The sequence below is a fragment of the Arvicanthis niloticus genome, chromosome 16 (assembly GCF_011762505.2).
Source record: "Arvicanthis niloticus isolate mArvNil1 chromosome 16, mArvNil1.pat.X, whole genome shotgun sequence".
NCBI lineage: Eukaryota > Metazoa > Chordata > Mammalia > Rodentia > Muridae > Arvicanthis > Arvicanthis niloticus.
Window position 1 is genome coordinate 51,192,492 of NC_047673.1, and position 13,903 is coordinate 51,206,394.

At 42.1% G+C, this 13,903-nt stretch overlaps 1 protein-coding gene across 3 annotated transcripts in view; it reads left to right on the plus strand.

The window, feature by feature from the left end:
- The window catches only part of Sh3rf1 (SH3 domain containing ring finger 1), a 159,850-nt gene that overhangs the window by 105,246 nt on the left and 40,701 nt on the right, over window positions 1-13,903 (plus strand). The window lies entirely within an intron of this gene.

Sequence of the window (13,903 nt, forward strand, 5' to 3'; positions counted from 1 at the left end):
GTATTGGGACCAGGGTCTCTCCATGTAGCGTAAGCTGGCCTGGAAGTAACTTTGTAGGTTGACATGAACTCATCATCTGCCTGCTTCAGCCTCCTAAGTGCTTGGTTTATAGGTTTGTACCATCATGCTTAATATTTTTCTTGTTTTTTTATAAACCAACATCTGTCCCTTAGTTTGCTAGAGTATAGCCATGGTTACATAAAAGACCTTTGCCACGGTGCACAACCAGGAATAATCTCAGAACTGAGTTTGGAGTCCCAAGCAAACATATTCCAACTCTATCTCATACTAAGAGACCCTAACCCCATCCCATTCCAATACCTCCTTCCCCCATCCAGTTTCTCTAGTTGGCATGGGTAATAGATACGCTCAGGGAACACAGGAAGGGCCTGAGGGGTGGATTCTAGAATTGTGGAATCGCTAAGTCAGCTGTGAGATTCAAGGGGCCATGGCCATGTGAAAAGAGCTGACTGTTGGAGGTAGGGAGAGGATTGAGTGGGGGAAGGAAGGGGAAGCTGTAAGAAATGGTCCCAGAAAGGCAGGGAAGAGCTCAGTGGTTAAAACACTTGATGTACAACCCTGAGATCTGGAGTTTAGATCCATAGGCCACAGGTAAAATGTACAGGTGAAGATGGAAGATCCTCAGAGCAACCTGGCTAGTGAGGCTAGCCATATCAGTGAGATCTTGGTGTGATTAAGACACCATGCTTCAGTGAATAATGTGGAGAAGTAATTGAGGATGATTCCCAGCTCGAGCGCTCTCGAAACACACACACACACACTCCCCACATACACACACACACACACACACACACACTCCCCACATACACACACACTCACACACACACACACTCCCCACATACACACACACACACACACACACACACTCCCCACATACACACACACTCACACACACACACACTCCCCACATACACACACACTCACACACACACACACTCCCCACATACACATACACACACACACACACACACACACCACACACCACACACCACACACCACACATACATACACACACACACACACACTCACACTCCCCACATACACACACACTCACACACACACACACACACTCCCCACATACACACACACACACACACACACACACACCACACACCACACACACATACACACACACACACACACACACACACTCCCCACATACACACACACACTCACACACACACACACTCCCCACATACACACACACACTTAGTAACATCTAAGGTGCCTGGGTTGGAGCCCCAGCACTGCTTAAGACCGCCTACAGTAGTGAACATCTGTTATCTCAGGGCCCAGGAAGAGGAGGCAGGAGGAACAGTCCAAATCCCAGGCCATGTTGAGATTTATAAGACCTTGTCAGGTGTATGGAGTTTTAATGATAAGAATCCTTTTGCTCAGATCTGATTTAAGTATTTCTCCCAAGACAGTCTCTTCCCAGATCCCTGTGTGGACACAGCTTGAAGGCTGTCCGTTGTGTTCTATATAGCCAGTCTCTTTTTGACTTGAACATCCTAGAAAGCAGTTAAGGATAAGAGATTCTTATGAAAGCCTAGGGAATTCTTGAAGACACGGCTTCAGGATGTGTATCAAGGACTGATTGCAGTCAGAAGGAAGATATCGGTACTCTGCTTCGCTTTGATCAAATAGTCCGGCTCCCTGCAGACTAGATAAGACGATTTTAGATTTTAGCAACCCCACTAGTTCCTGGCTGACTCAGTTGGTTTTCTTAGTAATTTGGACAAGAATGATGTGATTCTCAGCAACCAGAAAGTTTGGTTGAAGATGATGCTAACCATGGAATCTAGAGCATTTCTCAGTCATTATTGTGCATTGTAAGCTAGTATTGAACCATAGGTTTTTTGGTTTGGTTTTTTTTGAAATGTTGAATATTTTAATTGCTCTGTTGAAACATACTGTTCAGAAAAAAATGAAAAAAATTGCTTATGCATATTACTGTTCACTGACAAAGCTATTGGTCAGCCAATAACTCTAAGGGGTTTGTACAATAAGACCAATGTTTCCATGCCATTAACATAATATATTTTATATAGCCTGTAGCATGTAGGTTTTGCTGCCCCACCTTAATGCTCTGGGGATATAATTCAAATAAGATATGCTGGTTAGTTTTATGTCAACTTTGAATCACAGTTTTATTCAGTTCCTTCTTTAGTTTCGATGATTAGTCATTAGCACTATCCGTTCACCCAAGTTTTTAAACAAATAAAAAAGTTGTTTAGTTGCTTGGTGGTTTTGTCATAGGTAATTTGAAGAGGTGCATTACTTACGTGTCAGTGACGTACAGTAGGGTAGGAGTGGATTAACAGGCAAGTGTTTTTACATTTCCATCCCTGCCTGAAGGAAGGCTATATGCAGCTCATTCTGCCGCCATCTTCCAGATGACAATCTTCTGTCATCATACCTAAGACACTCCCTCCTCTCCACTTGCTTTATCTTAATGAATATGGTGTGATAGAGGGGAAAACTGAGAATCTGGAGCCCAGTAGCCAGGATGAAACTGGTGTCCCATCCAGTAATTCTGTGTGACTGCCTGCTCTTCTCATTGTTGAGCCCACAGACCCTGAAGAGCAGAGCATGGCCCATTAGGCGATCACAGTCACCGCTGTCACTATTATTCCTTCACTGCACTTTGCTGCCTGTCATCTTTCTGTCGAGTTATCTGCTGTAGAGATTGACCACTGTCTTAGTTAGGGTTTTACTGCTGTGAACAGACACCGTGACCAAGGCAACTCTTATAAGGACAACATTTAATTGGGGCTGGCTTACAGATTCAGAGGTTCAGTCCATTATCATCAAGGCAGGAGCATGGCAGTGTCCAGGTGCAGGAGGAGCTGAGAGTTTTACATCTTCATCAGAAAGCCACTAGAAGACTGGCTTCTTCAGGCAGCTAGGAGGAAGTTCTCAAAGCCCACCCCCACAGTGACACACTTCCTCCAACAAGGCCACACCCACTCCAACAAGGCAACACCTACTCCAACAAGGCCATACTTCCAAATAGTGCCACTCCCTGAACCAAGCATATTCAAACCACCACAACCACTGTTTCTTAGACTTCCTTCTCACATCAGAATGGGGGTTAAAGTGGCAGTCCTTTGTCCATACAGCTTTCTGAAGTCTCCCAGTGTTCTTTCATTAAGTGTTGTCCATGGCAGACTCTCAGTAAATCCTGCTTTAGTGAATAAATTGACAATCTAAGAAAATTGTAGAACAAAACTTTCTAAGCCCAAATGAAACTGGCTTGTATATTTTATGCATTTTAAACTTTTCAGCTGCGTTTCTCATCTTACAGTGCCTGGCAGATATTTATTACAGGTTTCTCTTGTCATTACATCAGGATGTTGCATGCCTAGGAGCCACTGGGGAGGTACATGTGACCCAAGTGAGATCATTTGTTTTTAGCTCAGCCCACTCAAACTTGCAGTGATTCCCCTGCCTCAGTTCTGGGTTCATAAATATGTGCTACCATATACCACCCTCCTTCTCTAGGTTTTGTTTTTTTGTAATTAGGCTACAGTTGGGTAGGTGTAGTGACATAAACTTCTAACCCCAGTACTCAGGAGTCTACACTGGAAGGTTAAGTGTTACTGGCCAGGTTGGGCGCCTAACAAAACCCCATCTTAAATATATAAAATTAAAACAGTACAACAAAACCCTGAAATAGTAAATAAATTGGAAAATAAAACTGACGTGAGTACTTAACTACTTTTAGAATTTTCCCAGGGTAAAATGGTAATAATGGTTTGCTAGATTAAATCCATTGTAATACAGGAAAAATTTCCTGGTTGGGGGGGGGGGCAGGGCTGGGGAAATGTTGGTCAAAGGTTGTAAAACTTTAGTGGAAAGGAATAAGGTCTTCTGGTTGTGACATACACTGAGCTATCAGCTGTGACCATGAGAAATTAAGTATACTGACTAGAGCAGAGATAGCACCAGAGAGGACCTTCCTTGGTTCTGTAGAGTCCAGGGCATTGCTCCTGTTTCAAAGGGTAAGGGATGGGCATTCAATGCCAGGGTTGGATGTTGCTAAGGTGATCTCAACAGAGCTTAGGATGGCATTGTTGACATTATTATGATTTATTTTGTTAAAGCCTCTCTCTAAAGAATAATAACAGCAGAAGGGCACAGTAATAGTCTTTAATCTAATAATCAAAGACTTGGTGGAGGTACATAAAAAGATTTTTCTATCATTTATGTTTTTGATGTTTTTCCCCTTTAAAATTAAAAAGCATAATCAATGTTTATAAAGAAAATTGGGGAGATTGTTAGAAAGTTTGGAAGGAGAGTTACTGTATTGATTAGCATCCAAGTTGCAATTCTGAAGTCAGCTTGTTCTTAGAAGTGAAATTTAGAGATGTTTTTGAGAAACCAGAAAGGGAGAATTACTATGTTCTCAGCACCATTCTTTCTTCCTTAAATCTGACTGGCAGACTCAGTACCTTGGATCTGATTCTGGGAAGCATTTTTCCAGTAGGCACTGTGGGCCACATTCATGGAGGTGTTAGGGTTCCAGCCTCACATACCTAGTTGTTGCTTTTATTTCTGCCCCAATGAGGAAATGACAACAAGCACTGGTTCCCGGAACCCTTCCTCAGCCAAGGTGGCCAGAGACTCCCTCTGAAGGGACCTCCATCTGAGGGTTGGTGATGAGCAGTTCCTGTTCCGTCTGTGATTCAGCATCCTCTGCTAATTTAAGAGTTTCCCATCAGGAGAACATTCAGAAAGTGGAGAGTCCAGAGGTCAGTTAATGTTGATTGAATCTTCACTGCATGAATGGATAGTCAGTGATAACCCGGGCAGTTTTATAGGACGTACAAATTCAGATCTCCTGGCCTTAATCAGAGCCATGAGATAATGACTAAAGGTTGTGTCTAATATTCACCATGATTCCCCAGAGGATCCCCAGATTCTTCATCTTGGCCATTCCCCTGCAGGGACAAGGACGCAAGCCAAGTTTGGCTGCTTATTCTAGAAACCCACTTTGGAATTGCTGGCTTGCACATCTGGGACGTTTCTTTGTCTGTGTGCCTGTAGAAAATCACTCTTCTAAGATCTGAGTAGATCAGTCAGTTCTCAGGAAGTCTTTCTTTCTAATTCTTCCATACAACAAAATGCCTTCAATGAAACCCAATCCAAGCAACCCTGTCTGCATGTTACTTCTGTAATGCTAAGTTTGCACCATCCCTGGTAGGCATGGGCTATGGCGCTGGTAATGTGTGTAGGCTATTCCTTCTTTTCCTGACTCCCTTGAAAATACAGTCACACACAGTCTATTTTAACCGTTTTGCATGAGGAGATGAATAAGCCTCGGTGCATCACATAGAAAACTAGATAAATAGCCCTTTCTTCCTCAGTATGTTCTAACAGCATTGCATTGCTTTATCTCTCTCCACATGATGGTAGTACCTATAATCCATATTAAAAAAAAAAAAAAAAACTACACAAGAAAGAGTAGGTAAACTACTAAACTCTACACAAAAAAGAGTAAAAAACTACACAAGAAAGAGTAGGTAAACTCTAACTTATGTATTTTTTACCACTTTCAGACAAGTGTCTTGCTTAAAGAAAATGGCCAGTCATTGCTGAGTGACCCGCCTGTAATCTGCACTAGGCTCTTGCTTCACTCACTTCAGAGGACATGTGATAAGGAGCCTTCAGATGGGACTCAGATCCCGCTTCGCTTAGGTGTATAGAGATTTTTATTTTTCATAAAACTACGAAAGCATTCTGACTTCTCGAATGTTCGTTCTCAGAATGACTGATTACTCCACGTCAGAGTCTGAGGCTGCCTTTGTTACAGAAAAACGACTCAGAGCCATAATATTTTGAAATATTTAAATATTTAAAGTTTATTTTTAAAAAATAGATTTGTTATAGTGTCATATACATTTTAAATATTGCTAGTAACTAAAGCTTTACAAAGCAATGTAGACCCAGTTTGATCTCATATGGAGAAGACCTAAATGGATTCTTTGTAATGCTCTGGGCATTTGTGTGCATGTATGGTGTGTGGTGTGTGGATGTCTTGAACAGAACCATTTTGATGGTAAAATAATTGAGAGAAGAATCTTCCTGTGTAATGCAGAAATGCTCCAGAAAAGTCTTTTCCTGAGTGGTGTAAAGCATTGCTAATTTTTATAATAAAAATCTCCTGTACAGTATAACCTGAGCTGTGCACACATGCGGGGTGCAGAATCTCTGTGAGCTACAAAGCTATAGACAGATGTGCTGTTTGGGTGCTCACCACCCTGGGCTCCGCTTTGTAACTACCCTTCCTCCTTCACCCCTGTGCATCTCCACATCCTCACACTGCAGGAATTTAGGACACGGGGGATGCTCACTCACTGATTTATTAACCGAGTACACATCGCTGTGGAATTTCTGTCTGCATGTCATTTCTCATTGACTAAATTTTACTTAGAATTTAATGACAATTCCATGCTCTGTACCTCTTGGGATCTAGGTATTTCCACTGTTGCGATCCTATGTCTGGTAATGAGGGTTCTGGAAAATAAAATGTGTTGTTGGAATGTATCCTCCTGGTGGTTAATGGGCTGTTCTGATTTATGATGTGTGTATGTATATACAATAGAAACACGTACAGGCGGTGTGTATTGCTGGTTCCCTTAGGACACGGACATCAACCAATCTCAGCTGTAAAGATGTGCGCCGGTCTGTCTTCCCAGCACCTCGATTAGTTGTGGGTGTACTGCTTTAGAACTATTAGGTACCAGCACCTCCCGTGTCTTGGGATTGTGCTTGTGTCTGTCTTGTAAGTTCTTCTGTACTTTGGCTGTGAGCAGCTTCTCCGGCTGTGAACTCACTGTCTTCCTCAGGCCTTTTATCCTCTAGGAATCTGATCCTATCATTTCTCTTTTCTGCCGTGCATGCCACTTATTTCCTTCCCCTTGGTTCATTCTCCCTTAACGTGGGGACGTGATCTGCCTTTGGATCTCCTGGAAATCGATGACCTGATTACATTCACCTTAGCTTGTAGCTCTAGCTTTTTTTTTTTTTTTTTTGCCATAGTGCTCAAAGGGTCCACTTACCCCCTCACTGTCTTTGCCTGATTGTCTCTGTTGTTAGTTTCTGGCTCCTTCAGGTCTGAAATCACCATCTTGGTTGTCACCAACTCTCCTTTCTTAGCCCCTCTTCTGTCCCCTGAGTCCCATCTACCACTTCGCAATCCCTTTCCATTTCCAGGGTGTTGGGTTGGCGGTGGGGTGGGAACACACAGCAAGGTCTTTCCTTAGCCTGGGACGCTTTGTAGTTTTCTTCCCGTTCTTCTTCTCCCTCCGTGAATCAGAGACCACCCAAGTATAACCCCAGGGTGACTCCCACGGTTGACCTGCAAATGCTTTTGGTATAATTGCTTGGTCAGGTATAGAATCAGGAGATTTTCTTAAAGCTTATCTCAAGCTTTCTTTTTCCAAACAGAGGGCCGGCTGTCGGTGCTAAGCAGTTGCTCTAGAAAGCTTAAACACTCTCCCTGGGTCACCAACTGTGTCACCCGGAGTTAGTCTGTCTGGTCTTTATTGACTCACCTGCCCGTGCTCTGCAGACTTGCCAGTGTGCATCTTCTACTCTGACTGGTAGGAACCTGTTCCATTTCCCAAGTCCTTTCTTCTCATGAGTCAGAGGGGTGTGCCACTCTTTCCAATCCTAGGCAGTGCCTGGCTTGGAATAGTCACAGAAAGAAAAAGAATGAAAGAAAAACAAACCCACAGACTGATTCCAATCTCCGTTTGTTCTGACTCTGGTCAGTCATGGCCCATGGCCTCTAGGCCCGACTGAGAGGTCTGCCTGGTGAGTATTCTGAGGGGACGTTTGTGTTTGGGGTGAGGAAAGGTTTACTTAGGAATAAAACTTTATAGTTCATAAAATCCAGCTTCAGATTACATAAGAGAAATTGGAGGCACATAGGGAAAAGGTGACCTGCCTGAGGCGACAGAGTAAATGAGTTCTGAGTCATTACAATAATACATATTTGGACTGGATTTTACAGGCTGCAGAACATGCTGGTCCATACTCACTGACGTGTGAGGCACACAGGAGTGATGCTACCTTTCTTTATACAGCTAAGGAGACCAAAGTCAGGACAAGTAATGACTCAGCATGGACACCTATGCTAACCTATTTGACTTCAAGTTCCAGACTCCTCCTGTGGTTCTCCTCAGACAGTATCTCCTTTAGCCTTGCTAAACTTAAATTTGTTTTAGGTTTTTGAACATGTGTCTTTCCTTTATACCTTTCCTTCAAAACCAGAAGGCTGAATAGGAGAGTTCTGATTTATTTTTGTTCCAACAGCTGGGCCTAATAAAATCAAGGGTCACTATGATAAGCTGCTCGCTGACCTCCAGGCCTCCCTTTTGAGGCATTCCAGTTATTTTGTGAACCCCCCTTTCCTGGCAGGTGGGGTGAGGTTTGAGGCCACTGCTGCTTGTTATTCCTCTGCTTACATGAGTGGTTCTTGTCCCTATGATTTCTCAGGGCTCAGGAAGCTTCAGAACTGTGGGCTCCAGGAGGTCAGGGGTAGTTCATGAGCCTTTCAGGGACAGCTCCCTAAGGCATGGCCTCTCTCTCCCCTGAAGAGCTTTCAAGGGACAAGAGATGAGCTACCAATAAACACACATCACTACTGAGCAAGCTGGAATGTGGCCCGGCCCCACAGACATGGCATGTGAATACTTGACCCACCTCAGTTTCAAAGACCTGGTACCATTTTAAAATTGAAAACAGGGTCTTGCACGTGTGTCTTGGTTTGAATTAGTTATATGTTGAAGTGATAATATTGTGTTTATATTGGACAAGATAAAATATATTAAAAATAGCTGATAGTTTTTTTTCTTTTTATTCTTCTAAATGTAGCTATTTGGGAAATTTAAATTATTTATAAAATTTATATTACATTTAAGTTGTCCAGTGCTGGCCCAAAGGCAGACCTCCCTTCCCTTGATAATTCTAAGAGACATTTTTTTTTTTATTCATCACAAACATTTGTAAACACTTAAATGGTATTCTAGCTTAGTGGAGGCTCTCTTACCAATTTTATAGAACTCACGGTTAATCAGTCTCTCGTGTGTGAGTCTTGTATTGTAAATGAAGGTTGAGTTTGATTTTTATGTCTGGTCAAGCGAAACCTAAAAAAACTTGTTACCCAATCTGCAGGGGAGTGAGATCAAAGACTATCAGGGGATCTGAACTGTTCATGCAGTTATTTAAGAAGCGTTCACAGGGGACCGCGATGTGAGGCTGTGTTGTCATTTCTTCTGAGGAGTTGCAAGTTGGACTTTGAGTATCTTGGTTTCTCCAGAGCTCTGGAGAGGGAAGGAACAGTAGATGTTTGGATACTGGAATGGTGAAGGGCTGTATTGACAACCTGGATTTATAAAGATTGTATTTTGCAGCAGAGAGGGAAAAGTAGATGGCTCTTTCAGCAGTGACAACCGCTGAGCCGTGTGAAATAAACCTATTCCTGTCTCTGCCACATTCTTCATAGTAACCTATGTGGCTCAACTGCTCAGCTACAGAGATGGAAAAAGAGGGGGGATAGGACTCAAATACTCGGAAAAGGTAGAGGTCCCTGAAATATTAACTTCGAGATAATTTTTTTTGAGATAGTCTCATTATATACACTGAATAGCAGTCTTTGCCCAGAAACTCACTGAATAACCAACCCCTCCTGCTTCAGCTTCTGGGTGCTGGGATTATAGGCCTGAATAACCTCACCCAACTGTAATAAGAGAGCTCGAGAACATGATGTTTAGTTGAATTTCTATCATAGAAAATATTGGTATATTTGGAGTATAAAATAAAACCTTATTTATAAAATATTAATATGGACCAATATTCCAATTTAGAGATGCACACAAATGCATGTATTCATTCACACATATTAAGTAAAGAGTACTTGATTAATTTAACAGTATTATAATGCAAATTTGTAAAAAAAAAAAAAAAAACCAAAACCAGAATATCAAAAACCTAATAGAACTATGGATAAAGTATAGAAAACATCACAAGAAGAAAAGATCTGTTTAATCTCATTAAGAGAAATACAAATTAAATAACATCTCTCATCCACTAGAGACTTAAACAATGATCAGTGAGGATAATTATCATGAAACAAAGTGGTAGAAATTGAGATTTCTTTGGGGTTCACTGCACCTATTTTTTTCAAAAGTTTTTAGATGTACACATTAATGTAACAGTTTGAGTTTTAGGAGTTTATCCCATAGATAGCCTGTTACAAGCATGTCACTAATGTAGCAAGTGATGATATCCTCCCTCTATAGTGGAAGGCCATGCTTGTTCCTATGGCCATGGGAAGATGTTCATAGGCTGATAAGTAATAATGTGCTTCGTCTGGATTCATCCATGGTCATGAAATTAATAAAGCAGATGCATATGTGGCAATATTACTTCAGATTTATGGATGGTGATGGTGCAGATTGTTAAACGTAAGTGGATTGGGAAGAGACACGGGCATAGATCTTTGATGTTTTATCTAATAATATTTTATGCCATGTGCTTCATTTTTAAAGGTAACTAATTACCTTCTTGTTCTTCTGAGATGGACTCTCAGTCTGTAGTGCAGGCCAGCATGGAAATCACTATGTAAACTGGGCTGGCCTTGAATTTGTGACACTTCTCCTTCCAGAGTGCCCAGCCCCCACCCCAATGCCAGGATCACAGATGTGAGCCACCAGGACTGGCTGACTAATTACTTTTATGATATATTTTAAAGGTTTTATCTGCCTTTGGGAAGAAAAAAAGCTTCAGTAATACTCTACTCTAGTGGATTATAAATTACAATAGTTTTCTCTCATACCTTCTGTTGGCCGGCGTTACGTAATACCAAAAGCTAGAGACTTACTCTTGTATAATAGTTCTTGTGAAATAGTGACTGCCAAAACAATTTCCCTTTTTTAGGAAGGGGCAGGATGGGTGTTTTATCTTAATTAATTATTTTCATCACTCTGATTTACTTGAGGATCTTCCTCCAAAACATAAATAAGAAGGCTAGAGAGACAGCTCAGTAACAAAGAACTTGCCCAACATGTAAAAGACCCTGTACTCAATCTCTGGCACCACAGAAGTTAATAAATAATAGTAAATAATAAGAAAAATAATAGAGGAAATGTAAAAGGTCATGAGAAATTTAAGATCTGGAAATCTCTTTCCCTTCCGTCTAGCTCTAGAATGCTGAGTTTTACCGTGTGTGCAACTTAAACCTTATGTGGAGGTCCTTATCACAAGCCGGATAGATCTTTCAGGGCTTGGGTCTGTTTTGCTGGCCATGGGTGCACTTTTAACTTTAAAGGTCACGTCGAGATAAATGTCAGAGGCAGCCCACGCCCACTGAGCTCAAGCAGACATTCTTAAATTTTATCAAAATCCCATTAAAAGCTGTCAGATCCTTGGCTCCCTGTTGTCACCAAGGTTCAGGACTACTCACAGCAGAAGGCGTTTTAACTTTCTGCCAGCTTTACCTAATGCTCCACTCTCTAGCTTTTCACTTGATGATTTTCTCTGGAATTTAGGGGGAGGAAAAAAAAAGGAAGGAGCCATGCTATTAATACTAACCTCTGCTGTTCCAGAAAAACAAAACAAAACAAAAAAAAAACCTAAAGTAATTTTAAAGCATGGCAACATCTTGCTAGCAAACATTACTGTCACGTGTCAAAATAAAATGCAGGGAAAATACACTAGGCTGTTTAGAGGACTAGAAATGAAGCAGGAATTGAGCTATGTCCCTTTAAAGTGAGAGAGCTAAAAGAGCATTGAAGTTGTGGGCCTCCTTGTATTTCTTCACTGGGCATGAGGAGTTTCGATCAGAAGGCTGCACCATGGCTATCTCTGCCCCAGAGTTGGCCGATAGCTGTGCCAGGCCCCCGAGTTGCAGTGCATTCCCCGTTTACTATCCCAGCCACACCCTGCTGGACCTGCACGTCCCTGCTTATGCAAGCCACTGTATTATTGCATGTGAGGGTTCGTGCCCACCAAACTTATGTAGAGCACTCCTGGTAGTCATGTGCTTCATAGGCAAAAATCCGTTGGAAGATGTGAGGGAGGAGAGTTGATGGGCAAGTATAGAATTACTTTTTATCACAATTAACAGGAAAGAGTGTTGGCTTCATTGAGTAGTGTGGAAGGGGGAACAAAAGTGGAAATTAACAGAATGCACACCTGTTGTTTTTAAGTCAGTTTATAAACCCCTTCTGACCATTTCTCTCCGTTAGTGAATCTCCAGCATCAAGCAATTTACACTCCATAGAGTGTTCTCAAGTTGTATTTATCTCCTAGAGGGTAGATATGGAAAAAGACGTAAGAGGGACTCGGTATCATATTCACAACAAACCAACAAGAAGTTTATATCAGAGCACAGCAGATGGAAACCAACCATGTTAACTCAGTTATAACCAACACTTGGCTAGGTACAACCTTGATGAGATTATGGGAATATTTCACGTTATTTCAAAATGCAGGTGGTCAGGCAAGATGTCTCAGCAGGTCTTTGCCACCAAGCTTGATAACCTGTGTCTGGTCGCAGGACCCACAGTTTGAAGGGTAGAGCCAACCCCTGCAAATTGTTCTGACCTCCACCAATGTACCCTAACATCTGTGCACCCATACACATATATAGCCACCCACATATACAGACAAAATGTGCAAATTAGTATATTTTTAAAGGAACAGCTTATGATTTGGCTCCAGAATTCATTTAAATGTAATATCAATAGGTGCATTTGTTTTTTTGGATTCATTTTTTGGCTCCCATGAGAAAGAAATCTCTAGTTTATCCCGTTTTGTATTCAACAGAGCAGGCATGGAGAGCCCAGTTTTCACTCTCTAGTGCTGTTTACGTTCCTGCTTGGAGGATTTGTGGTATAGGGATGGAGATAGTTAATAGCACAGAAGAAGCATCTTCCGACTCCATTGCTCCTGCCTTGCTGGGCTCATTGCCTTGCCTTGCCTTGCCTTTCATATGAGCCCTGAGCTTGGAGTGGTAAGAGAAGGAACTCTTTAGTCTGCTTGGCTGTGTAGAAAAGAGGACTCTGCCTCACCAGGCTCATGGAAGTTCACTGGAGGTCTCAGAACTGTGCGTCCCATCCGAATAACCAACATTGAATTACTTCTTTGGAGCATCTGATTCTCTTGTGCCCCTACCCTGAAGAGGAAGAGATCTACATCGAAGTAGGATTTACAGATTGTGGATGTCCTGACTAAATGCCATTATGTTCCAAGTGGGTCTCCCTTTTATAATGTTCCTGTATCTTTAAGTACATCCTATTCCAGTCTTTACCATCCCCTCTTCCTGCCATGCCTTTACTTGTCCGTAAGGTATGGCTGCCTATGTGGGGAAACTTTATCCCAGTGAACACTCTTTCAAAGGCTAAAGAAGAGGTGCTTACGTTTGAAAAAAGGTTGCCCTACTAATTATGTCAGACAGTCCTCCCGACCTTGAGTCCCCAGAGAGCCAGAGGAACAAATTGCCAGTCGATTTACAGTCAACTGTAGAAGCTCTGGGCTGCCGGGCCCTGGCTGACCCTGCTTTGTAGCTGTGGGAAACAGATTCTCTTCCCCCTTTAAATATTGACCAGCAGGATATCCTCTCTCCTGGTAGGGGACTCTTATCAACAGGGGGAGAAGACATGGATTGAACAGTTGAAATAAATAGAAAACGGACGTTAGATGATGTTACTTCACATAGAGCTAGTTGTGCAGGGCTGAGTGTAATGTTGGGAAGACCTCCTTTGTCCTCGGTAGCCCCTCTCAGATGTGCGGGGTTTTAAGTTTCCTCTATTTTCCTGCACTGTGCAGTTTCTCATCATCCCAATAGTAAGATAGGCAGCCTTTTATCATG